This window comes from Stegodyphus dumicola, chromosome X2 (genome assembly GCF_044657685.1).
Source record: "Stegodyphus dumicola isolate Sdum_Otavi_A_Nest chromosome X2, ASM4465768v1".
NCBI lineage: Eukaryota > Metazoa > Arthropoda > Arachnida > Araneae > Eresidae > Stegodyphus > Stegodyphus dumicola.
This window is the reverse complement of record NC_140781.1, coordinates 153323708-153337483: the sequence shown is the minus strand read 5'-3', so window position 1 is coordinate 153337483 and position 13776 is coordinate 153323708. Positions and strand designations below refer to the sequence as shown.

The window sequence follows — 13776 nt, the reverse complement described above, 5'->3', positions numbered from 1 at the left end:
CCTGCATGTTCAAATTGGATTCAAATCTATCGGGATGTCATTCTGGAACAACGTGTACGTTTGTTTCGGCGTGGCATGGGCGCACAATTTGTGTTTATGGATGACAAAGCCCGTGCTCACCATGCAAACATCGTAAGCGAATGCCCTCAATCAGAGGATATCACCTGTATGGATTGGCCAGCATTCTCACCGGACTTGAATCTAAAAGAGCACGTGAGGACATGCTTGGCCGACGAGTTGCGGCCTGTCAACCTCCTCCTACATGTCTACCGGAACTTCGGACAGCATTGCTTTTTGAGCGGTGTAATATCCCCCAAGATCAGATCGATAATTTGATACTCAGCATGGCTAGGCGTTGTACGGATTGTATTGCATCATCTGGGAGACATACAATGTATTAACAATCATACCAACCATGTAATATTGTAATATTGGTTTTTTTTTTTTTTTTTTTTTTTTTTAAATTTACTCCAGGGAGAAAAAATCACTAAATTTTTAATAATACCAAACATATAGCATCTTTTTTTTTTGCTCTTTACCTTTTGTTTAATAAATAAGCTTTACAAATAAGTCAAATTTGTTTTGCTTCTAACTCTTCCTTTGCCTGATTTTGTACTATCCTTAATTTATGGACATGAGTGTAGAACACATCAGTAAAATTTAATTGTATGCAGCCTCTTTAGTAAAATTACACATTTGGCCCTAATCACAGTTAAAACTGGGTTATTACAATCATAATATTTTTTTTTATCTTCCCAGCAAACATTAGGATATGACACATAACATCGATTACAATAAGCTGTCTGCAAGTAGAGCAGAATATCATTATATTTACAGATATTTTAAAATCAAATTTTTGATATAGCAGCCATTAAAAGTTTTGAGTTGCACATTTCATCCCTTGTTCTCTATGACAAGTGTACCATGCTTTGCACTTACTTTTACTATAATCCCATCTTCTAAAAATAAATGATCCTCTTATATGTTGTCTCACTGAAGATTTTACCTCTAGCACTTCTTGAGCAAGAACAGAATTTCCTTTACATAACTGAGAAACAGAAAAAGTTATAAAAATAACTGCATAGCTAATTTTAAAAAAATTCAGAAATTTAGACATACAGATTAAAGAATTACTCAAAAAGATGGAGGCATCTGCAATAGTAAGACCGTTGAAAATAACTCATAAATGAAATTGATTTAGTAATTTTTGAACACTTTTGTTCTCCACGTGGAAACAATATTCCTCAAGAAAAACTTTACGGGTGAAAAAAGCTAGAAAAATTGCTGAAGCATTACAAAATACTTCTAAATTTCAAATCCTCATCTCAAAAAATTCTGCATGGAATAAATAGTGATGTGTACTCACATTTGTTTTCGGACACTTGTATTTTTGAAATTTATTGCATAAATCCAGTACTAAATATACATAGACTACAAATATTTTCTAATATATTTTATTTAAAACCTTGCTTGTTGCAAAATAAATATCATCAAAGTATTCCGTAATAAAAAAATTATTGAAGAAATGTTAATCAGTAACTCACATATTAATTTGGACACTTGAAAGTTTCACTGAAATGTTTTGAAAGACAAAAATGAAAATAGATAAGAATTATTGTCTGCATTTGGAAATTATTACTTATTTAGTAAATTGCATTAAGAGTTTCATATTTGAAGTAAACATGACTACAAATACTGAAAAATTCTGTTAAAAATTTTAAGTTTTTGAAATTTAAATTCATTTTAAAGATGGTAAAATTATTTAAAATATCCAAAATATACTTGATGTTTAACTATTTTTGATTTTATTAAAAAGATTAAAAACTGAGTCCAACTGTTCAAAATGCACTGAAGTCCAGAAACACATTCCAAGATACGCGAAAGAATCTGAGAGTTATTCAATAAAAAATAAACAAAACTCAAAAATAGCACTGTCAAAATTAAGAAGTTTTAAATAAATGTTATCCCTAAAAGTGTTAGAAAAAGTCATTAGAGCAAATAGATACAATGGGTGATTATCAAGAAGGAAATTCTTCGTCAACAAGAAAACAAGGGAAATACATCCTTCTTTTCCCTTCTATACATATAACACAAAATCTATGGTACGCAAATATTTGTCATGTTGGAACAATATTATGTTAGCAGACGAGTCAAAACTTAATGTACAGGGTGACCCAAAATTCCGTAACATTTGAAAATTCTATAATTCAGTAAATAATGTAGGAAAAGAGGTATAAACTGACACACATGCTTGAAATGTCATGAGGTTTTATAGAAAGAAAAAAAAAGCGCTTAAAATGGGCAACAGATAACACTTCATTATGATAACAAAAGCAATAATTATCATAACAATTAATTTTTAGCAAAGACTATGCTCTTTATAACTAACGTTCAACATGTCGGCCGTCATTCATCAACAATACCTGTAGTCAAGCGACAATGGTGTGAACAGCACTGTACAGCATATCTGTACGTATGGAAAGAAACTGTCCTCTGATGTTGCCTTTTAGCATCCCCAGCTTGGATGATCGCCGTAGACTTGCAATTTCAGGTAACCCTGTAACAAATCATCACACAGACTGAGAAGCACACACATAAGAGAAGTGGCGGCTCAGCACACAATCCTCACCGAACGATATGTGCAAGAGATCATTCACACGTGTAGCAATATCAGGTAGAGTGGCATCCTGCATAAAAGTCATACCTTCCAACAGGTGTTTATCAGCCAGACTAGGTATGGTGCAACTTTGTAACATATCAGCGCACCTCACATGCATCACACTAACAATTTGAATAGCAGAACTATGCATTTCCTTGAAGGAAATGAAGGAAATGCGTCTTATCACATTTGATGTGATAAATCCACACACACCGTGACCAACAGCCGAAGGCAAGGATAGAAAAGTGACAAAGTCAAGGAATGGATTGATTCCCTCTCTCACTGCAGTTCATTTCTTACACAAATCTCATGTGCCATCACTGACAATTTGGTGCCCAATGCTATATGTTGACCTTTTTTGCTTTTTTTAAGGCCTTTCAATAAAGCCCCATGTTATTCAGAAGTAGGGGTCTTTAACCAGTGGCCCGCTGAAGACATTTCAGTGGCCCCACATTTGAATTTGAATTTTTAAAAATTTTGTTTTCAAGAAAAACTGCTTTGTCAGCTATTTGTTGTAAAAAAAAAATCATTTTCTCTTGTTCTTGATATTTAAAACATTTTACTGACATGCTTCATATTATTTGAGATAAAATTTTCTAAAAATGACAAGTTTTTAAAAAATTTCACTCTATCATATGTAATTTTAAAAATTAAAAATTTGGCTACGCATAAAATCTCAATTCCATAAAAAGGGTAGATTCTTATCTTTGTTGTAAAAGTGATTAATTCCATTCGGTCTAAAGGACTTAAACACGGGCAATTTTGACAGTTCTTGAGTGATTTGGAAGCTGAATATGGTGACATTGTGTATAACATGGAAATACGTTGGTTGAGCCGAGGAAAAATGCTTCAGCGCCTGTTTTCTCTGAAGAGCAAAGTTCAACAATTTATGGAATCTAAAGAGAAATCTATTCCTGAGTTCAGTGATAAAAAATGGTAGAGAGACTTTGCTTTTCTTGTTGATATTACAAGTCATCTCAACTACCACTTACTAGGAAAAGATCTACTTGTTCATAATCTTTATTACTTTATGAAAGCTTTTGAGACAAAATTAATCCTGTGGTAAAGTCAGTTCCTAAATAAGAATTCCACTCACTTTCCAAAATTGATGAAGAACTTTACAATATGGAATTCAAATAATTATGTAAGTTGAAAAAGGAATTCAAAAGCAGATTTTCCGATTTTCATGAAAATGAAATGTTCCTGAGAATGTCTCCATTTTCAGTAGACATTGGAAGTGTTCTGCCCGAGCTTCATTAAGAATTTATAGATTTACAGTGTGACTTTGCAGTAATTTGCAAGTTTCTTGAAAATCCGACATTGATTTTTATGTATGTTGACTGAAGAAAAGTATCCAGGAATTTGATAACATGCACTCTTCATGCTTTCTAACTTTGGCAGTGCCTACATATGTTAACAACTTTTTAGTAAAATGAAAATCCTAAAATAAAGAACAAGAACATGGCTGACAGACAGACATTTGGTAGAAACATTATGAATTACAACACAGATTAAACCGGATATTGAAGCTTTAAACAAGCAAAAACAATGTCAAATTTCAAATTAAAACCAATTACCATCTCCCGCCAGTAATGTAAGTTATTTTTATTGTAAATGCATTTTGTAACTTCGTTCTGTACAATCATCTTTATACTTTTTTTCATAGTTAAAAATGTTGCAAAAGATTTTAATTCAATTTCCATTTGACTTTTGGGAGCCAATGTATATATATACAAATACGTAACACTATCTCTTCGCTTAGAATCAACTGTAGTCTTGCAAAACAAACCTCCCTTTTTCATACAAATTTTCTTATTACACTACTTTTTGACAGACATGTGGCCCATGGATCTTTGTGAATTTATTGATGTGGCTCTCGGGCGAGAAAGGTTGAAGACCCCCTAATTTACAGTAGTGTGAATTTTTAACCATTCTACCTACATTACTCTGTGAACTGTTGAATTTTCAAATGTTAATGGACTTTTGGGTAACTCTGTATTTGCATGCGATGAAAGAATTATTATCGGATGACACTCAAATGCAGGTATGAATACAAAAATTCTATTGCCTATTGTTAAGCACGAGGTGGAGATTTAATGGTTTGGGGATACTTTGCTGCCTCTGGAATAGGAAATTTTATTTTCATAGAAAATAATGCATACCAATATGAATCTATAAACATTCTTAAGGAGAAACTAGAAGCATCTGAATGTAAAATATATTCAAGTTCTATCAGGATAACAATCCTAAATACACAGCCCTAAATGTTCGCTTGTGCTTATTATACAACTGTTCTGAAGTAGCCCAAACTCCTCCATATTGTTTAGCTTTTCTATCGAACATGTATAAACTGAGTAGGAGAAAAGAATAAGTAAATATGGTACTTCTTTAAACCTCTACTAAAAGCAATTTTGCAAAAGAATGGAATATTCTTACATGGAATATTAATTGAATGCATGCCAAAGCATGTAAAAAGAGCATTATTTTAGCTATTAGATAAATAATATCGAATGCCCAGTAGTTTTTGTTAAATAAAAACTGCTACCTCAAAGTATCCAAATATTTTGAGTTTCGTTTTTAGAACTTTCTGAATAAATTATTATTATTATTTTACTAAAAACATTTTGAAAAACTTTTTTTTAAACAAGTACCTTTTAAAAAAGATGTTCAATAATACATGTGATCAAAAAACATTTCGCTAATATTTAATAACTAGTACTTGCAAATAAAGTTTAAAACCACAGACAACCCCCCCAAACAAATGCAAGCCACTGTATGTAATTTAATTGGCTTGTAATGAAGATATATTATGAAGATTTCAATGGACTCATTCTAACATGCAATGTAGCAAAATCTTCAAATTTTAAACAAATACATGTAAACATACTATTTTTATACTAGCAGTGTGTAAAACAGGATGTCACATATAAATTCATCTTGATACAATTCTTTTGATCAGCATGTAAATTACATGATTTTGTTACCGTTTCGATTCATCTTTAAATTTATTTATTCATATTTAATTATAGCAGTCAATGTAAAAATTAAAGAAAGAAAATTAAAGACTTGAAACTAATACTTTGGGGGGGGTAGGTAACAACTGTGATACTGACTTCAAAATTAGTGCAAAATTTCTCCTATGAGGTACAGTTCTAGATAGAACAACACATTGAAACCAATTTAACTGAATATTTGGTTCAACTGGCATATAAATACAGATGTCATTATAGGTAGGTAATTTGAAAAATAAGTTTCCCCTGTCGACTGTGGTCAGAGTTGTGTATGAAAGTCAAAAAATAGAATGAGACATTAAAGATATGACATACCTTTATTTTTCCACATAGGTACCAAGTACATTGAGACATTTGTCACATCACTTGATAAGCTTCAAAAAGCCCTCCAGGAAAAAATCAGGGCTTTGCATATGGAAGAAGCATCCGAAATCATCACCGTCACCTGTCAGCATCATCACCTGTCCGAAAGAAGTTCAAGACAACTCCCTCTGTAGGTAAAGTGCTCCTCACAGTTTTCTGGGACGCCCAAGGAGTTTTGTTGCTGGACTTTTTCGAGGTTGGAACCATGAATGCTACGCGCTACTGTGACACCGTTGAAATTGAAAGAGGCGATTCAGAAAAAGTGGCCTGGCCTTCTCACATCTGGCGTTCTGCTGTTGGATGACAATGCCAGACTACATTCGGCGATGGCAACGCAAAATCATATTGCAACTCTTTGTTGGGAGCGCCTACACCATCCGCCATACAGTCCTGATCTCGCACCAAGCGACTTCCATCTGTTTCCAGCTTTGAAGAAAAATCTCGGGGAAAAGGCGCTTTGGAAGCAATACTGAAGTGAAACAAGCCGTTCAACGCTTCTTCCATATGCAAAGCCCTGATATTTTCCTGGAGGGCTTTTTGAAGCTTATCAAGCGATATGACAAATGTCTCAATGTACTTGGTACCTATGTGGAAAAATAAAGGTATGTCATATCTTTAATGTCTCATTCTATTTTTTGACTTTCATACACAACTCTGACCACAGTCGACAGGGGAAACATATTTTTCAACTTACCCTCGTATATTTAATATTATCAAAATGCATCCATATGTTAATACTTTCTACAGGTTTAGCATAGTTTAACACAGTTGCAGTTTATACACACTGGTGATGCAATGCAAATATCACTCCCATGGCCCTTGGCCATGGAAGCTACATATATAAATCTTCCATGCAATGACATATTTGAACGGTCAAAACACTGGCACTGGAAACTTAACATGATACTAGGGACATACAGTCTTGTTGGACAGCTGTACATGGCCCAAACATTATGAGTGAAGGTGCTGTGCAGCTGTGGATCAGATTTTTGATAGCAGGAAGAGCAAATGCTCACGATGAACTTAGCAGTGGCAAGCTTTCTGGAGTGAGTGATGTTCTCGTCCAGTATATTGACTACAAAGTTGATGACAATCACTCATTCACAATCTCGGAACTTTCAGAGTAATTTTCTTGGGCTGTATAGCAAACTGCAAACAAGGCTACTGGAAGTTCTGTATTCAGTGCATCCCAACAATTCTCATGGAAATGCACGAAACTAATAAAGTTACTTAACTAATAAAGTCAGGAGTACTGACTGGTGATTAGATTTGGGTGGCAAATCTGAACTTGAGATAAAACAAGTCAGAAATCTGGATGTCAGAAAAACACTTTTGACTTTTCTGACATCCAGAGACTGCATTTTGCAAACTGTCAAGTTTGGTAACGTATCTTGATAACCCTGACAACTCTGCACTTTTCATCACTTTTAGGAAGAACTGAAAATTAGATTATGCTTCTGGGTAAATCACCAATTTTTAGAGATCAGACTAACTACAGTTCTCAATGAAGCACAGAAGGCAATTTCTATTGATATATACCAAAAGCTAAAGGAAAATCTTCCCAGATGAGTGTAGGCTGTGGCTGATGCAAACAGTGGGTTTAATATATTATTAATATGCGCCATTGAGTCTCATGCTCTGTTGCTGTGATGAGCCAGATGCATTTGGCCATTGGTGTATGAGAATAATTTATCAAAAAGAAGGAGTTCTGACAAAGTTATAAATCACAATTTTGACAATGCATTCTATTTCAGAACAGCTTTGTAATTTTATGCAGGTTAAAATAAATAAAAAAAAAAAGAACACAAAAAAATAGTTCAGTGTAAAAATTGGCATAAAGATATAAATATTATTGGCTGCAGTTTTATTGGAACTAAATTAAAATTGTCAAAGGGATTTACAACACAGCAGAAGTTACAGTGTTTCACTTGCAAGTTGAACCTCTACCTGATTATTATCTTTATTTTGATGTAATTTAGTAAATCGCGATTGGCAACAGTTGAGTTTTTACATCCACGTTTTCGAGTTTGTTCTATTGTTTACTTTCGTTTTAAGTAATGAGAATAATGATTTTTGAGATGTTTTTCATGAGTATTTAAAAACTGATGAGTAATATTTTATGCCATTTAAGTTCTGAGTATTGCTTTGAGGTGTCAAAGCGAAAACTAACACTTAATTAGACTTGTAAATAGAATTGTAATATTAAACTGTTTGTGTTGTGACGAGATGTCTTTTCATTGGATAATTGATTGTATACTCATTTTCCATCATAATTCTTCTGATATCGAAGGTAAAACGGGATATCTGGCGTCCAAGAGACAGGACTACGGCTGCACTTTTAAGAGTGAGTGAAAAAATATTTTATATTTTCTTTTATTCTTTGTGCATTATGGATATTGTTTTGAAAGATAGAAAGCAACTTAGAAGGTTGTTTACTCGAGCATGTAATACTTTTGATGAGGAAGAAATCAAATTAAATCGTGCTGATAAAATTAATAAATTAAAGCTAATTGAAGAGAAAGCTTTATTAATGATAGCATGTGAAGAGAAATATAAACATTTGTTGTATTCTGAAAATACTTCCGATACCAAAATAGAGAAAGCGGTAGATGAGTCAGAAATGTATATTGATCGATGGAGATCTTTAAAACAGAAGCTAGAAACACTAGTGAGTGAACAATTATCTTCTAAAAATGGAAATTTGAACATCGTTTTGCAGCCGAACACTTTATTACGTTATCCCAAAATAAAATTACCCACTTTTGATGGTAGAAATTGGCTATACTTTTGGGGTCAGTTTCAAAAAATTGATGAGGACATTAATATCGATTTTCACGATAAATTTTTGTATTTCTCTCAAGCAATGGAAAAAGGCAGCCCTGCTGAAGAATTAATTAAGAGCTATCCCCCAGGGGGTAATAGTTGCGAAAAAGCTTTAAAACAGCTGAAAATGAGTTTCGGCAGAGAGGAACTATTGATTCAGGTATATGTCAGAGACTTATTAGTATTAGTTCTTCAAAAACAGAACACTTCTAAAAATTCATTAAGAAAATTGTTCGATCAACTTGAGAGTAAACTGCGATCACTTGAATTATTAGGTGTTACTAGGGAAAAATATGCTGCAATGCTTTTTCCACTAGTTGAACCATCATTACCTGAAGAAACTCTTGTTGCTTGGCAGCGATATACATCTGCTCATCGTAGAATTCAAGAAGTGAATTTAGATGATTCAGACAAAAGTAAAACTATAATTGAGAAAAGTGATTTAGAATTTTTACAAGCCGAAGTTGAAGCTGAAGAACGCATTTTTTTAGCCTCTCAAAGTTTCAACACATCGAAACCAGAAGCAGAAGTAAAACATAATCTTTCCTATGAGAAAAAGGTAATAGAGAACAAATGTAAAAGTTTTCAAATATACCTAGTGCAACAGACCTTCTAACTTCATCTCAAGTATCAAAACAGTGCATATTCTGTTCTAATTCACATTTTTCTGGAGGCTGTCTAAAAGTAAAAAAAATACCTTTAAGGCAGAGGGAGTCACTGGTTCAACAATCTCACAAGTGTTTATTATGTTTGAAATCTGGACATTCAGTCAAGGATTGTAACTTGAAAGTTGGTTGCTTGTGTTGTGGTAAAAAACACTATATTCTTCTGTGTAGAAAGATGCACCAAATAACTATGTCAAAAAACGAAGAATCACCTGAAGTTGAAAAGAAAAATGAGATTAGTGCTGAAGTGGATCAAGCTCTTTCAAATTTACCTTCTACTCTGGACGTAATGCTTCAAACATTCAAAGTTATAATTAGAAGTAATGGGAAAAACGCGTCGCAAGAGCTATTATCGATACTGCTTAACAGCGATCATATTTATTAAGAAGTACAGGTAAAGAAATGAACTATGAACCTCAGAGTTGTGAATATTTACAACACTCTTTATTTGGAGGGAAGGACTCAGGGATATGCAAGCATGATGTATACACTTTATATTTATCAAGTGTGCATGGGAATTATAATTGCAACTTTAAAGTTCTTAGTCAACAAATTATTTGTCAGTGCCACCTACTGTCAACAAGCTTTGTCTGAAAGAGTTAGCAGCCTGTAATATAAATATTGTGGATGATTGTCAAAATCCTATTGAGATTCTTATTGGGGCTGATGTAGCTGGAAAACTCATGACAGGTGGTCGTCGTGAGTTGCCTTGTGGTCTCGTAGCTATTGAGACCAAATTTGGATGGTCAGTTATGGGACGAATGCCAAATACTTCGAAAAGTGAGTTTTCATCATCGTTCTTAGTTACATCCTTGTTATCTACTGTGGAGACCATAACAGATCTATGGACTTTGGACACACTTGGGATCACTGACCCATCAGTCAAGAAAAACCAGACTGAACTACAAGAAGCTGCTCGGTTACATTTTCTAAATACAGTTCCTATAGTCGATGATCATTTCGAGGTTGATTTGCCCTGGTTGGAATATGATCCACCACTAACAGACTATTTTGACTTAGCCGAGAGAAGACTGAACAAAACTGTTAAACGTCTTAAAATCGAGTCCAATTATGAAGCTTATGGAGATGTTTTCAAGGAATGGCTAGAAGAGGGAGTAATTGAAGAGGCTGATAAAAATTATCAAGGGCAAGTTCTTTACCTTCCTCATCGAGAAGTTATCAAAAAGAATAGCACTACAAAACTCCGACTGGTATTTGATGCTTCAGCCAAAGTAAAGGGATTTCCTAGTCTTAATGACTGCTTAGAAAAAGGCCCAAATCTAATAGAACAGCTTCCGAGTATTTTAACATGCTTTCAAAAAGAAAAGATTGGTGTTATTGCTGATATACGAAGAGCCTTTCTTCAAATAAGTGAGAGACTTTTTGCGGTTCTTATGGCTTGATAGTGATGGTCAACTGAAAGTTTACAGGCACTGCCATGTAGTTTTTGGTGTAGCAAGTAGCCCTTTTCTTCTAAACTCTACTATTCAGCTTCATCCACAAACTGTTTTAGAGAAAATAGAAACCGGCGAATCCTTATATACGAAAGGTGTCATTCAAAAACTTATGCATAGTTTTTATGTTGACAATTGTGTCAGCTGTGTTAAAAATGAAGAAGAACTCAATCATTTTATTAGTGTATCAACAAAGGTAATGGCTGAGAGATAATTTGAGCTTAGAGGGTGGGAATTCAATGATATTAATGCTGATGCTTCTGCTGATACAAATGTGCTCGGTTTAATATGGAATAAAAAATCTGACACTCTAAGAATAAATACTGGTAGTATAAAAGAGTTATGTTTTGAAAAAGTGACTAAGCGCTTAATCTTATCTACAGCTCATAGATTGTTTGATCCTCTTGGTATATGTTGTCCTGTTATCCTTATCTCTAAGTTATTACTTCAAGAAACGTGGAAGCAGAAGATAACATGGGATGAAGAAGTTGATACCTGTACAAGAACTACATTTTTAAAATGGTTGAAAGATAATGACTATCTGGAAAAGATCCATTTTCCAAGATATTTTGGTTCAAGGAGCACGAGTGAAAATACTTCAGTACATATTTTCTATGATGCCAGTAAGCATGTTTATGCCGTGGCTGCTTTCATTCATATAAAAACTTTTGATTCTACTAAAGTACAACTGATACAAGCCAGGAGTAGAGTTACACCAACTGGAAAAGAAGAAACTACTATCGCGAGATTGGAATTACTTGCAGCTACTATAGCGTCTCGCCTTTCGTCCTCAATTTTGTCTGAGATACAGAGTGAAGAAGTTTACTTCTGGACTGATTCTTCTACTGTTTTAGCATGGATAATGAGAGAAGAAGCCTGGAGTGTATTTGTCCAGAATAGGGTGAAGGAAATAAGAAGACTAACAAATAAAGATTCTTAGAGACATATTCCTGGTTGCATGAATCCAGCTGATCTTCCGAGTAGAGGTTGTTCAGCTTTATCCTTATTGAAATCTCAGTGGTGGTTAGGTCCAAGTTGGCTTTACTTGCCTGAAGAAGATTGGCCTAAAGGTGACTTAAATTTAGATGAGACTGAGATTGTTAGAGAAAAGAAAAAGAGCATAGTTTCTTCTGTAACTAAATGTTTAGTTTCTGCATGCTTGGTTACCAAGAGAGACTGGTATTACAGATACTTTTCCCAATACAAAAGGATAGTTAATCTAATTGCCTGGATCCTAAGATTCACCTCCAATTGTCGAACTGAAAAAACAGTGAGAAAGCATGGAAACCTTGATTCTGATGAAATTTTTGAGGCTGAGAAGTTATTGATCAAAATGGTTCAAGAAGATTATTTTGTGAATGAAAAGGATGAGAAATTAAGAACTTTAGGAGTATTCAAGGATCAAAGTGGAATCCTCAGACTAAAAACTAAACTTACCTTTCGTGAGGATACAGAAGACTTTAAAACGCCAGCTATTCTTCCATCCAATCATGAGGTTGTCAAGAGACTAGTGCGATACTATCATGAGAAAAATGCACATGCTGGTACTCAAATTTTAATAAATATTCTACGAGAGAGATTTTGGATTCTGAATGCTCGTAAAACTGTGAGATCTATCATCAATCAATGCACCGTGTGTAGAAGATTTTCTGCAAAGAACCTAGAAACTTGTACCGGGGCTCCTCCAGAAGATAGATTATGAGAAGCAGCTGTATTTGAAATCTGTGGAGAGTATCTTGCGGGACAAGTAATTCTGAAAGGCAACAAGAAATCTTGGATTTGTTTATTCACCTGCTCCATTTATAGGGCAGTCCATTTAGAGTTGGTTGAATCGATGTCTACTGAGAGTTTTCTACTAGCTCTTAGAAGATTTATAGTTCGTAGAGGACGGAGCAGAATCATATACTGTGACAACGGAACCAATTTTGTTGGTGCTTCAAATGTACTTCAAGACTTAAACTGGAAGCAAATCACTGAAGACACATCTATACCACCAATTCAGTGGAAGTTCAACCCACCAACTGCCTCCTGGTGGGGAGGCTGGTGGGAGAGATTGATAGGAATTCTTAAGAAATTGCTGAGACAAGTATTAGTAAGAGCTTCGCTAACTTCTGAAGAAATGAACACGACTCTCTGTGACTGTGAAGCAGTAATTAATTCCCGTCCATTGACATATGTAACTGAACATGATGCTACTTTAATGCCTTTAAGTCCATCTCTATTTCTGCAAGATAATCAAATAAGTGGTGTTCCAGATCTTGATGACATTGGGCATAAAAGTCTTAATAAGCGAGTCAAATATAGAGAAAACTTGCAAAAGGATTTGAGAAACAGGTTTAGGTCTGAATATTTAGGAGCACTTATTCAAAAAGCAGGAAACAAAAAATCTGTGAAAGTCAATATTGGTGATATTGTATTGATAGGAAGTGATAACACCAAGCGAATCAATTGGCCACTAGGTAAAATAATTCAGATTCTTCCAGGAAAAGATGGAATTACAAGACTTGTCAAGCTTAAAACAGCTAATGGACACTTGCTAAGACCAATTCAAAGATTGTATCCACTTGAAATTTCCAACGATGATCCCATCATTGAGAAATTTTCAACCGCGAAGGTGGGAGGTGAAACCTGTGCCAATTCTTCCTTTGATAACGTGTGTGGACTTGAACCTCAGATTCAAAAGACTAGAGCAGGTCGTACAATCAAAGCACCTAAGAGACTGGACTTATGAACTACTTATAATTTTCTTTTTGTAACTTATAAAATATTCACAATTTTCTTTTGCAAGTTAAATTTTTTAG

The 13776-nt window shown here is 34.3% G+C and overlaps 1 protein-coding gene across 4 annotated transcripts in view; it reads right to left on the bottom strand.

Moving 5' to 3' along the window:
* Window positions 1–435: 435 nt before the first annotated feature.
* sloth2 (ubiquinol-cytochrome c reductase complex assembly factor 6 sloth 2) overlaps window positions 436–13776 on the bottom strand; it is a 49760-nt gene continuing 36419 nt past the window's right edge. For all 4 annotated transcript variants that reach the window (XM_085810178.1, XM_085810175.1, XM_085810174.1 and 1 more), the window contains one exon: window positions 436–1048. The gene's annotated coding sequence lies outside the window, so the exon portion shown is untranslated. The remainder of the gene's footprint in view (window positions 1049–13776) is intronic.